The 13370-nt window shown below is 39.6% G+C and overlaps 1 protein-coding gene and 1 pseudogene across 3 annotated transcripts in view; both read right to left on the bottom strand.

Annotated features, from left to right (window-relative positions):
• SPOCK1 (SPARC (osteonectin), cwcv and kazal like domains proteoglycan 1) overlaps positions 1 to 13370 on the bottom strand; it is a 512554-nt gene that overhangs the window by 183822 nt on the left and 315362 nt on the right. The gene's annotated exons all lie outside the window — the stretch shown is intronic.
• LOC134397047 (5S ribosomal RNA) lies at positions 10218 to 10335 on the bottom strand (annotated as a pseudogene).

The following is a 13370-nucleotide window of genomic DNA, read 5'->3' as shown; positions in this document are numbered from 1 at the left end:
AAACACACGTGTCTGTATGCAAAGGGGCAAGCAAAAGAGTACATGATTGTGGAGCTAGTGGTTCGTCTACTGGTGGCAGGGAGTTCCCAAGACCACATTCAAGAAAACTCAGCCCAAAGCTGCAGGAAGGGTTGAAACTGAAGTCTCTGGGGAAAGTTAGGTGTTACCTTGGTGTAGAGGTAGAAAAGTTTCCAAAGGAAATTACCTAAAAAGCCAGAAGCAGAAAGTTTTAAAATTGCTGAAAGTTTGCAAGTTGGAAGATTGCAAAGTAGTTCAACGCCCCAAAGCACAAAATTTTTCAACAGTGCTTGGAAGAAGAAGAAAAGAAAAGCTTACATATAAATAAGTCTCTGGGAAATGTAACACACAGAGAAATGTACACAATGTTGGGATTGTTGTAAACATGTAAAGTTGATTTCTTACAGGTGAAATGTAATGAAATGTAAATTGTATTTTTTCTGTAGTTAAAAATGAAAGGGTGTTGTGGTTAGGTTTTTACCCACAGAAGGAAAAGGACTCTAAAGAGTTAAAAAGATGTCCTTGGCCAGATTGTCTCTGCCAGGAGAAGTCCAGTATGAAGCAGATTCTTCCCTGGCCTACGTGCGGTACGAGATGTACAAGATGAAGAGACTATTGGTTAATTGGGCCAAGGAGAAAAGTGTATTTAAGAAGTCCATGTTGTATGGAACTTACTGCTGGAACTTACTGCTGATGTTATACTGCTACGTTGTTGCTGTACTGTTGGTGAAAGGACTGTATATATGACCATTTATTCTGTAAGTAATTTATTTAGTGTCAGTAAAGCTTCTTACTGACCAAAGACCGTGAGTGCTTCTTTTTGTTCCTAAATTCAAGCTGAAACCATTTCCAGACTCTACGCTGCTGCTATTTCGCACTCTGCTATATTTTGGGTAAGCAATTACCCCGATATTTCTCTCCTTGCATTTTCTCTCAGGGATGTTTGGCATAATAAATGGCATGCCTTTTGGCATGTTGTCGGGTATATGGATTGTTTCCAATGACTTGGAATGGCTCTGGCTAGCACTCTGATGAGCACTCCTATTGCTCTTTTTGTGTCTCAGCACATGGCCCAAATTCACCTCCACTGAAAGCTCACAAATAGCAGTGAAATTACACCAGGTTGGTCTAATATGGTTATTCACAACAGTATTTAACGTAAGTATTTACTCAGCTGGCAGGTAAGAAAAGTGGCCTTGTAGGAGGGAAGAATGACGGAAAAGATCTTTTAGCAGAGACTAGAAATAAGAGGAGGAAAAGGGACGTGCATTTGACTAGGTTATCCCTGCAGCCCAAACTAAACATTCCAGGGTACACAAGGATTCCATTTTTAAAAAGAAACATTTGACATGGAGTCACCATGTCCAGTATTTTCCTGTCCCGAGAACATTGGCTGAAACTTGCAACATTTGGGAAACACTGGGTTGGATCAAAACATGCCCTTCTGCTCAAGAAAAGGCTATTTCTGATTTAGTAGAAGAGCACTACAGGAGAACAGTGATCCCAAATCCAGTAGTGTTCTTCCATTTCCATAAGGTCATTTAATAGACCATTAATGTTCATTTAGAGCTTCTCTACATTAAGAAAAAACTCCACATCCTTACCAGGCTTTCTTCTTCCAGAGTCTTTCTGTGTTTACAATGGGCTCCTTTAGACGATGAACATTTTATTATTATTATTATTATTATTTTTTATTTTTTTATTTATTACATTTCTATACCGCCCAACAGCCGAAGCTCTCTGGGCGGTTCACAAAAAACATGTGATAAGGAATTGAAAACTTCCTTCTGGCAATGCACTATAGGTTCAGTGAAACTGCACCATCTAGTGGCTCTATTATAGTGTTTGTCTGGCACTACACATTGTCAATATGATGCCATTCACTTTCATTACAGCTTATCTCCAATCTTTTTGAAAGCGAGATAAAGGGGGAAAGTGCAGGAGACATCCTGGAGGTTAACGGCATCATATAAATGACCCACAAACCTCCATGAGTGACCAATCATGAGCATGCAATAAATCGCTCACATAGAGAAACAGTTAATGCTTCTCTATGTGACCTTCAATATGTGACCTTTAATATGCCACAGCCTGTATTTTCTTTATTAACTGTTTCTTATAGTGTAATGCAAGTTAATAGTGCAATTAACAATGTCTGATACTGTAATTGTGTCTGTGAACTGTGTGAAGTCTTGTGCTAACTCTTGTTTAACTCATGGGTTGTTGGGACCACATGTGAGCAAGTGTGCTGTCTCCTGCCCACTCACAGCTGCACATCCAGTTTAGCAAACAACCTGGTAACACCCTGTTCCTGGGTTATTTGCTGGGGCATCAAAACTTGGCACTCTGTGCTGTTGAGATGAAACCAACCCAGGGTTTTAACCCAGGGTTTGTTGTGGGGTTAAAACTCCTGGGTTGTTTCTTCCTCAACAGCCCAGCTGTTGAGATTCACATGTCACACCAAAGGGGCGTTCCTGGATTGTTTGCTAAACGGAATGCAAAGTGGATGCAACAAGCAGCTAGAAAGCAGTCTGCTCGTTTGCTTACCCAGTGACATGTAGCCCAACCAACAATGGGTTTGTTTGTTACATGTGTGCCAGATCAGTAGCATCCTTCACTGTAAGCATTCTTCAGTAAGCAAACCTAAGTGAAACTGTTCATATCATATAGGTTTTACTACTGTTAAGGTAGTAGCCATCCTACTTTAACAATAGACAATTAACAGATTATAAACGGAGTAATGATTTAGTCTACTATAGTTATGAGCACACTTTTCTAACGTAAATATTCTTTTCTATTTATCACAGCCTGCTGGTAGTTCTATTTTCTGGACTGAAACTGGATGGTTTGAAGGTCATGAGAGCAGATGGTATATTGCTGGTTTTGGACTCTTTGAACATATTTATTTTATTATTTTCAAAAAGATGTTATTTTGTTCCAAAGATGAGATTATTAACATTTCAGACCCTTTTTTTGTTTTGTTTTATAGATTTTATTGATCTGCAACTTTTGGTGGTTCATGAATGCTTGGAAATGCAGAAAATTTAAAACTAAAAAGGAGTACTTGTCCCCCTCACCCCATCTCCAAAAGCCTTGATATTTCTTTTAGCACCATATACAGTGTGTGTGTGTGTACATATATATATATATATATATATATATGTCTTTTACTGAATATACAAAACAGCTTTATGACTTCCCTGGATCTCATACATTTTTATAAAGAGGACTGTTTTCTTTTTATTGCTATTTTTACACAAAGATAAAAGAGAATTTCAAACAGAAAATGATAAGGAAAAAATACCATGGAGAGCTTAAACTTTCAGAAGAAATTGAGAGATGGGAGAATTTTTAATAATTAAAGCTGAAATATTTTCTTTTAACTCCTCCATCTACAATACTATTCAGAGGAGCACTTCATGACAGAGGAATTTGAAAGTTCCCGCCCATGCAGGGATGTATCCTATACTTAACAGCCATAATTGAGCTGTGGCTGAGGAGAGATGCAGGGAACTTTAAAGTCCCTGGCCAAAGAGGAACCATTAAGGGCCTATGCGCTGAAGGCCTCTGTAACAATCTTGCATGCCATAGGTTCTATGGGAACTGGGCCCTCCTTTCATGGTTACCATGCCCCGTCTTGATGGTGGTGCTTTGGTGCTGTGAGTCCTCGTGCTCCTGCATTTGTGCTCCTTCCCGGCATCTGCATGGGAAAGCAAGCAAGTGCAGAGTTGCCACCGCCACGGCGCTGAGCACTGGGAGGGATGGTGGAGGAACGAGGCAGCCAGAGGAGGATGAGAGGAAAGTGAGGTGCCCAAACCACCTCTCCTCCTTCTGACCTCCATCTGGCTGCCGGTTCCTCTCCCCTGATTTTTTTTTATTTATTTACCAGGATGCATGGGACTCTCCTGAGCTCCTGGAGGTACGCCCCTTCCCTGTCCAGCCGATGGAGACCAATCAGGGGGCACCATCAGCTGTGACACGCCTCCGCAGACAAAAAAACGTCAGGGTAAGTGCCCAACTTTTTTTCAGCGGAGTGTCTGGGGTTTGCCCCTGGATGGCTTCACAATGGCGGCTGCATCATGTAGATGACCTGCCGCTACTGCGAATCCACCCATTGCAAATCCTTCGTCAAGACAAGCCCCATGTTGCAGTGGTAGCCAGGAAACACATGTAGCCCTATCCTCAGCCTCTGTTCAGTGGTGGCTTCTTATAAACTCTGCCAGGCATGATCACAGACGGCTGTTCTTTCTTAACCTTACATAAGTGCCAGTATATAAAGATTTACCAGAAACGTACAGTGCAAGCTAAATTTGTATCTAGAATTTTTACCTCATAAAAAGGAATAGTCAAAAGCAACCTTAAAATGACAAAACATTGATTTCATTTCGACGCCAAGTAAAAACATGGCTTTTTAACAAAGCCTTTGATGGTTAAACTCACTGGTACTTTGTTTTAACTGTTTTAACTGTATCTATTGCTTTTAAATTATATATTGTTTTAACTTGGATCATGTTTAATTTGTTTTTAACTGTGTATATTTATTGTTTTATACTGTATGTTTTTATCTGTATGCCGCCCTGAGATCTTAGTGATATAGGGCGGGATATAAATATTTTAAATAAAAATAAATAATAAATAAAACTAAACACCAAACCAAGTTCCCACTGAGGTGGTAAGCCTGGGCTTTACTACCTCAGAGTAGAGATGGGGGATCACATGACTGAATGCTTCTCTATATGGAAACATTTATGTCATGTGAACACTGAATGATTGTTCAGTGTTACAATCACAACATGGATTTACCACAACTATGAGAACTAGTTCTTTATTACACTTCCTTAAACCAAAGTATGTGTTGATTAGGAGAATTATCCATTGACGTTCAAAACCTGAACAAAACCCATCTTATGGTGAGGATATGAGAAAGGCATATACTTATTGTCAAACTCTATAGAAAATGACTATCCACATCTATCAAATTTAAGAGCGTTAATTTTGTTACTGTCCAAAATAGAATGCCCTCAGTCTAGAAGCCTTTATCAGAACCTTTGAAGTTTGAATAAAAAGAATATTTCCTAGAAACTGCCTTTTTTTCTCTTCGCCAGCTGTGACGGCAGCAACAGATTGAGATTCTTATCAACAAAGCTCCATGAATTATGAATTGAGGGGGATATGAGATGAACTTTTTATTTGCATTATTCTGTATTACTAAGACAGATGTGCTACATAAAATTTGGGTTCTGTCACAGTGATCCGCAAGAACTACCATTGTGTAGCATGAGCAGCTTCTTCAGCTCTCCTGACTATTATGATCTCTTTACCTTTGGTTTCTTTAACTATGGGACTTAAATAGTTTTCTGTATGTGTTCATTTTAGGAAAGGATGTGGCACAAAGAATCAAAGTCCAACCCCCTGCTCAATGCAGGAATCATTCATATGGTGGCATACTTGACAAATGGCAGTCCAACTGCATCTTGAATACCTCTAGTGTGGGAGAGCCCACTACCTCCTTAGGTAATTGGTTTCATTGTTGTACTGCTCTAATGGTCAGGATGTTTTTCCTGATGTTCAGCCCGAATCTGGCTTCAAATGACTTAAGTCCATTATTCTGTGTCTGTGCTCTGGGATGATCAAGGAGAGATCTTGGTCCTCTTCTCTGTGACAACCTTTGAAGTACTTGAAGAGTGCTATCATGTCTACACTCAGTCTTCTCTTCTCCAGGCTAAACATACCAAGTTCTTTCAGTCTCTCCTGATAGGGCTTTGTTTCCGGATGGCTCATCATGCATGTTGTCCTCCTCTGAACCCCCTCCAACTTGTCTGCATCCTTCTTGAAGTGTGGTGCCCAGAACTGGACACAATGCTCAAGATGAGGCCTAACCAGTGCTGAATAGATGGGAACCAGTATCTTGTGTGATTTGGAAGCTATACTTGTTAATGAAACCCAAAATAGCATTTTTTTTAAAAAAAAAAATTTTGCAGGCACATCACACTGTTGGCTCATATTCAGCTTGTGATTGGCAACAATTCCAAGATCCTTCTCGCTTGCAGTATTGCTGAGCCAAGTATCCCCCATCTTGTAACTGTGCATTTGGTTTCTTTTTTCTAGGTGTAGAACTCGGCAATTATTACTATTAATTTCATTCTGTTGTTTTCAGCCCAGTGCTCTAACCTATTAACATCACTTTGAATTTTGTTTCTATCTTCCAGTGTATTAGCTATCCCACCTAATTTTGTGTCATCTGCAAATTTGATAAGCGTTCCCTGCTCCTCCTCCTCCAAATCATTAATAAAAATGTTGAAGAGCACTGGGCCCAGGACCTGTGGTATCCCCCTAGTTACCACCCCCAATTTGAGAAGGTACCATTGATAAGCACGCTTTGAGTCCGATTCTGTAGACAACTGTGGATCCACCTAATAGTTGATCCCTCTAGCCCACTTTTAGCTAGTTTGTTAATCAGAATGTCATGGGGCACTTTGTCAAAAACATTGCTGAAATCAAGATATATTACGTCCACAGCATTTCCATGGTCCACAAGGGAGGTTATCCAATCAAAAAATGAGATCAGTTAAATCTGGCAGTATTTGTTCTTGACACATCCATACTGGCTTCTAATAATCACAGCATTGTTTTCAAGGTGCTTACAGATTGATTTCTTAATCATTTTTTCCAAAATTTTACCAGGGATTTATGTCCGACTAACTGGTCTGTAGTTCCCAGGTTCCTCCTTTTTGCCCTTTTTGAAGATAGGGACAACATTAGCCCTTCGCCAGTTGTTCGGCACTTCACCTGTCCTCCATGATTTTGCAAAGATAATAATAGTGGTTCTGAGAGTTCTTCTGCCAAGTTTCTTTATTACTTTAGGATGTAATCAGGCCCTGGGGATTTGAACTCGTTCAAAGAAAGTAGGTGTTACTTCACCATTTGTTTATCACCATTTGTTTACCAATCTCAAACTGCAATCCTGCCCCTTCAGTTTATACTTCACATTTGCTGCGGGGTGGGGTGGGTCATAGACCTTCTTTTGGAAGAAGACTGAGCCAAAGTAGGAATTGAGCACTTCTGCCTTTTCTTTGTCATCTGATATTATTTTGTCATCCTCACTGAGTAGTTGAACCACCATTTCTTTCCTCTGTCTTTTACGGTGCGTATACTTGAAAACAGCTTTTAGCATTCCTCGCTAGCCTCACTTTATTCTCAGCTTTAGCCTTCCTGATGCCATTCCTGCACTTCTGTGGTACCTATTCTGTACTTTTTTGTATCCTGGCCTTCCACTTCCTATATGTGCCCTTTTTTGTCTTCAGGTCATCTCTAAGCTTTTTGTGAAGCCACATTGGCTTCTTCTGTTGTCTTCTACCTTTTCCCCTTGTTATAATTGTTTGCATTCCTGCCTTTAAAATTTCCTTTTTTAAGAAACTCCCACCCATCTTGGACTCCTTTTCTCATTAGGGTCACTTGCCTATTAAAGTTTGTTAAAACCGGCTTTCCTAAAACTCAGAGTACATTCAGCTTTAAAATTGAGAGCAATAAAAGGTGTTTTTCATAGAATCACAGAATAGCAGAGTTGGAAGGGGCCTACAAGGCCATCAAGTCCAACCCCCTGCTCAATGCAGGAATCCACCCTAAAGCATCCCTGACAGATGGTTGTCCAGCTGCCTCTTGAATGCCTCTAGTGTGGGAGAGCCCACAACCTCCCTAGGTAACTGATTCCATTGTCCATTTTTCATGAGTTAAGGATCATAGAACAAAGAAGTTGTGTTCAGATAAGTATATCACCTGCACAGGTTAGCAGAAATGGTAAGCACATTTCCTTTAGTAGAGCAATGCCGCAGAGGTGGTGTGTCATGCTGGGCCTTGGATGGCAGTGAAGAGCAGCTGGCAAGTGTTAGATAGAGCATGTCAGAATGGTCCAGGAATCAAGCCAGAAGATCAGAAGTCAGGTACAAATAGAATTACCAACCAGGAGTGAACGTCAGAGATAATCCAAAGGTCAAGCCAGATGCCAAGTCAACACAAGCACACATGCAGTCAAAGAAAAATCCAAGAATCCAGATCAGAGAGGGAGAGACAATCTGTATGCAAGGGACAATCAAAGAAATTTCCAGGTGTCTTTGGGCCTCTTACACTAGTTCCTGAAAAAGCTGGCCTATGCAATCCATCTCTTGGGATGGCGCTTGCTGGACAATAGAAAACTCTGAGATCTCCAGATTTCCAGGCTAAAACTTGTTAACATGCGCACTTGTTATTGTGCATTCTCAACAACCCAGAGTTATGGTTTTTTTTTTTAAAAAAAAAAATCTGGGTTGTTGTAACATGTAAACCAGGGGTATACAACTGTTCCATTAGTTTCCTCCCTACCTTAACAGCAAGATTTTGGAGAATTGGTTTGGATTCAATTCCATTACTGCACAGTATTCCACAAAAGGGGGCAAAGGGGAAATTAAAACCTAAGATGAATAGTTCTCTAAAAAAAATCTTTATTTAAGATTCTATGAATACCAAAACCTACCAAATGAAGCCTCTTCCCCCCCACAACCCCCCCCCCACAAAGAACCATAGCAAAAGCTCAAGTGACAGGTATTTGCACCGTTCACCATTGCACAATTGTAGGACAACTCAGAAACTAACAATGGGTTCTTTCTCAGCCTTCTTAGGGGAGAGCCAAGCCAAAGGTCCAGGTTCAGACATAACCCTAAAGAATTGACCATCCCTGGGTTATGTAGCCCCTCCCACTTGCAGTGGGAGCAACTGTGTCGTGTCATAGGAACCAGCACGCTCGCTTGTTATTGCTCTTTCTCTTTCTCAACAACCAGCTTGATAGAACTGCTCCATTATTGTTCCTCCCTACCCTTAATGGCAATAAACCAAATGTATTTCTAAAATTACTATACAATATCAGGAATCCTCACTCACAACAGTGAAGGAAACAATGAGCTACAAGAGGTCCTAGCAAAATGCCTGCCCTTTCTGACACCTTGTTTTAAAGAGGCAAGCCTATTACATTGTCAAGGAGACGACACCAGATTAAGTAATAAGGAATTGTTACTATCATAGCCAAAAAATATTTTCATACATATGTTATGATTTTCCCCCATCTTGGTGTGCTAATCTGCTCTGAACATAGGTTGGAAAAGTGGCATGTAATATAAATGAATGAAAACATAATCCAGTTTTCAAAACAAACACTGCATTAAGGAAAATGTGTTTATACAATATGATATGTGGCTATATCACTCATGTGCCAAAATATAAAAGATTAATTTTGTAAATGTAATAAAGTTAGGTTGTAAAAGATAAGAAGCAGGAACCTGGCATTTTATAATGCTCATAAAGCTTCATCACATCTAGTCAAATGCGCGGCTCCCGTCACTTCTTTTGCTGCCGCTCCCATGTCGCTTCCTGAAAACAGGAAGTAATTAGCCCCATTCAGTCTGGTAAGAGAGAGCAGCAACTGGACTTAATGAAGGGTTTTTTTGTGGCGCAATAATGGCCAGAAGGGGCGGAAGTCGGGCGAGAGGCAGACGACGTCATGTGAGTAATTCACGAGTGCCCAGTAATGAGCGTGCAGTAAAACGCTCGTCAGGTGGAGCTTTTACAATCAAATGCCATGCATCAAACATTTTATTTATTTCAGCTGAATTTTTGCCCTATACTATAGGCTGAATGTATTTGAAAATATTACAAAAGATGTAGTTTGGGCTGTCTGGTGAAATGGAAATGTAACAGGCTTAAACTTGAAGGAGACTTATTGATCTCAGCCTTTGTCCCAATGGTCCTATCCTCCTTTGCTTCCACAACTTGCCTCCACAAGTTTTTTACCCTGGTGCATATACCATGTTTATGAATTACTCTAGCGTTGGACAAAACTTTCTCCTTGACCACCTGAGATCAGGTGATGAAAATTATAGCCACATACAGAACTGACTTTAATAGTATGGTCACTCAGAAGCTTTTTTTTAAAAAAAGTCTAAAACAGAAAACTGGAAAGAAGTGCTCTGCAACCCTATGCTTACTTCTGAGGTCTTAGTCAGTTCTATATGTGTTTACTCAGAAATAAGTTTCTTTCTGTTCAATGAGGTTTACTCAAAGGTAAGCATGCATCTGATTTTGGTATGACTTGGATGTAAATGCAGTTGAAATCAATGGGATTTACTCTTGAGTAAGGGAACCAGCAGATCTGTAGTTTATGAACTTGGAGATGCCTACAGCACCTGGTATTCCCAGGCAGTCTCCCATCCAAGTACTAACCAGGCCTGACCCTGCTTAGCTTCTGAGATCAGATGAGATTGGGCTTGTTCAAGGTAGTATGGCCTAGTTATGCTGGGGGAAAGTACAAGTTCAATGCAGAATGGTTTGATGAGGAATGTAGGAGAAGGAAGCAAGAACTGAGTAATTTAACAAGAGCTGTAAAACAAAAGGGTAGTGATGCTGTAATGCATGAAATGGTGCAACAAAGAAGAAAATAAAACAATTGTTAAAGAAGAAGAAAATGCAACACACCAAACAACTTTGGTATGAGCTGCGATTGGGAATGACTCTGTTAAATTTTGGTCTCTATTAGCACAAAAATCAAAGCAATTGAAAGTTGGGGTTGATGCTCACATCTTAGTTGATAAATGGGAAGCTTTTTTTATTCAGGTGTTTAATTCAAAATTCTGTAACAGTGACATTTATCCCTATGTGAGATTCCCAGAATTGAATGAAACTGACCCATGGCCAGTGGTGACACCTTCAGAGTTAAAGCATTGATTAACTTACTGAAGCATAACAAAGCTCCTGGGGAAGACATGTTACCACCTGAATTGTTTCTTGATAACATTAACTGGTGGCTCCCTGTGCTTGCTAAGCTGTTCTCATATATAAATACAAATGGTAAGCTTCCTAAAGGTTGGGAGACAAGCGTAACAGTACCAATTTATAAGAAAGGGGAAAAAAGTGACCCGAGCAATTATAGACCAATAAGTCTCTTGGATGTGACATCTAAATTGTATGCACAATACTTATTGTTTAAATTGGAGGACTGGGTGGAATCCAATAATATTATTGCAGAGGAGCAGGCAGGCTTTAGGCAGGGAAGGAGTACGATCAAGCAATGTTATGTCTTAAATCATCTTATTAATAAGTATGCAAAGGGCCCCGAAAATTATCTATATGCAGCATTTGTTGATCTCACAGCAGCTTTTGATAGAATAAATCGTGATAAGCTGTGGATAAAACTCTGGAACTCCAATATCGACCAACGACTATTTACACTCATCAGAATACTGTATTCTGATACACACGTGAGAGTGAAGGTAGGAATGAATGGCCAACTATCAGGCTTAATTTCAACTTCAAACGGAGTGCGCCAGGGCTGTTTATTAGCCCCTCTCTTGTTTAATTTATATGTTAATGATGTAATACTGGAGCTTAAACAAACAGATTACCATCCAGTTACAGCTCTGTCCCATAAATTATCCATCCTGCTATATGCAGATGATATGGTTTTGCTATCATATACTCAGATTGGCATGAGGCATTTACTAAAAGATTTTGGGGCAATTTGTCGTAATGAGCATCTTACTGTAAATTATAACAAGACAAAAGTTGTAGTGTTTGGGGGGCGCCCTCCAAAGCATAAATGGTACCTTGATGGACAAATAACAGAACAAGTGAGGCATTTTAATTACCTGGGGGTTTGGTTTACTGACAGGGGTAATTGGTCCCATCATATGATGTCCTCTGTTTTGAAGGCCTCAAGATCCTCGCAAGCAGTTTTGTGTTTTACCAGAACTAAAGGGGGTAACATGATTGTCCCTGCTTTGAGAGTTTTTAGAGGCAAAGTGCTCCCACAGCTGACCTATGGGGGAGAGATTTGGGGTTTGACAAAAATAACCCATTTGGAAATCACCCAAAATAAATTTCTTAAAACATTGCTTGGCTTACCCTCTCTTACTCCAGCAGGCAATATCAGAGCTCAGACCGGGACTATGCCAGTTCAGTTTTATATTTTTGTAGCTTTGTTTATGTTCTATTTTAAACTCCTTAATATGGATGATTTCAGGATACCTAAAAAATGTTTTTTAGAACAGTTAAAATCTCACCGACAGACCACTTGGATAGAGAACTGTGAACAGCAAATGTTAGCTTTTGACTTAATACCCCAGGTTCTCAAAGGATGGCCCCGGGATCAGATTCAGAGACACATAAAAAATAAACTGGGTGAGTTTTACTCCCAACGTGATCTAGAAGACTCCACAGCTGCGTCTTTTAAAATTAACTCATGGCTTTGAGCGCTATCTACACGAGTTATCAGTAGCATCCTTTAGAAAGGCATTTTAGGCATTGCGTTTTCAAAGCATGCCTTCACAATACTTAGAGGGGTGTTACTGTAAAACACCTGTAGAACAGAGGTACTGTATATGTGGTGCTCAAATAGTAGAGGACCTCTACCACTATTTATTACATTGCTCTCTGTATTCTGAACCCAGGACAAAATTTATTTTGACTCTGTTACGGGATATATCTAACAGTGATGACCAAGTTAAAGTTATATATTTGCTCTCTGATACTGACAAATTTGTGACAGACAGAGTTGTGAGATTTGCAGCGGCTGCCCAAAAATTGAGAAAAAGTTTCATAGATGTCAATATGGTGAAGTAGTATTAATTTTTATACTTCTATGGCCCTTTTAATGTAAATTCTTAATGTTTTATTTTAATTCTTTGTATTAAAACTAACTTTTATATATTTGTGGGCACCTTTTAATAAAAACCTTTTAGCATCTTTTTGTATTTTACTCCTTTGTATTGTAAAATTTTTGTGTGTTTACCTATGCATATGTAAAGTTGATATGACCATGACGGTTGAAACAACCAATAAACATAAACAACTTGGAGATGCAAAGCTTCACATGATCAAAGGAAAAGAAACATGATCCTTTGCACTGGTGGACTATGAGGGAAAGAGTTTAAGAGGGGGAAATTAAGAAATTCCTAAAAAATCAAGGGATGACCTAACCCGATTCAAACTTAGCATGCAGAAAGCTCTGTGTAAGAGCTAGCACTGTGCCAATTTTTATCCCTTTACCTTTAAAAATGAGAGAGCTGCGGGCAAGGAGGGTGCACTTTTAAAATGTTTATAGGATGTTTTTAGGATGTTTTTAACAATGTATATTATGTTTTAATTGAGTATTAAGTATTTTATCGTTTATTGTTGTTTCCCGCCTCGATCAAAGTGGAGAGGTGGGTAAAAAATTAATTTATTATTATTATTAATTTCCACATTCCTTTTAAGGTGAAAATGCCTACTCAGGAGTAAGAAGAGGGCAAGTGGTTGGTTGCCTTGCTGCAAGCACCTTGTCCACATCATCA

The sequence above is a fragment of the Elgaria multicarinata genome, chromosome 3 (genome assembly GCF_023053635.1).
Source record: "Elgaria multicarinata webbii isolate HBS135686 ecotype San Diego chromosome 3, rElgMul1.1.pri, whole genome shotgun sequence".
In the NCBI taxonomy this organism is placed as follows: Eukaryota; Metazoa; Chordata; class Lepidosauria; order Squamata; family Anguidae; genus Elgaria; species Elgaria multicarinata.
Note: the sequence above shows the minus strand (reverse complement) of the source record. Positions and strands in the feature narration are given on the sequence as shown.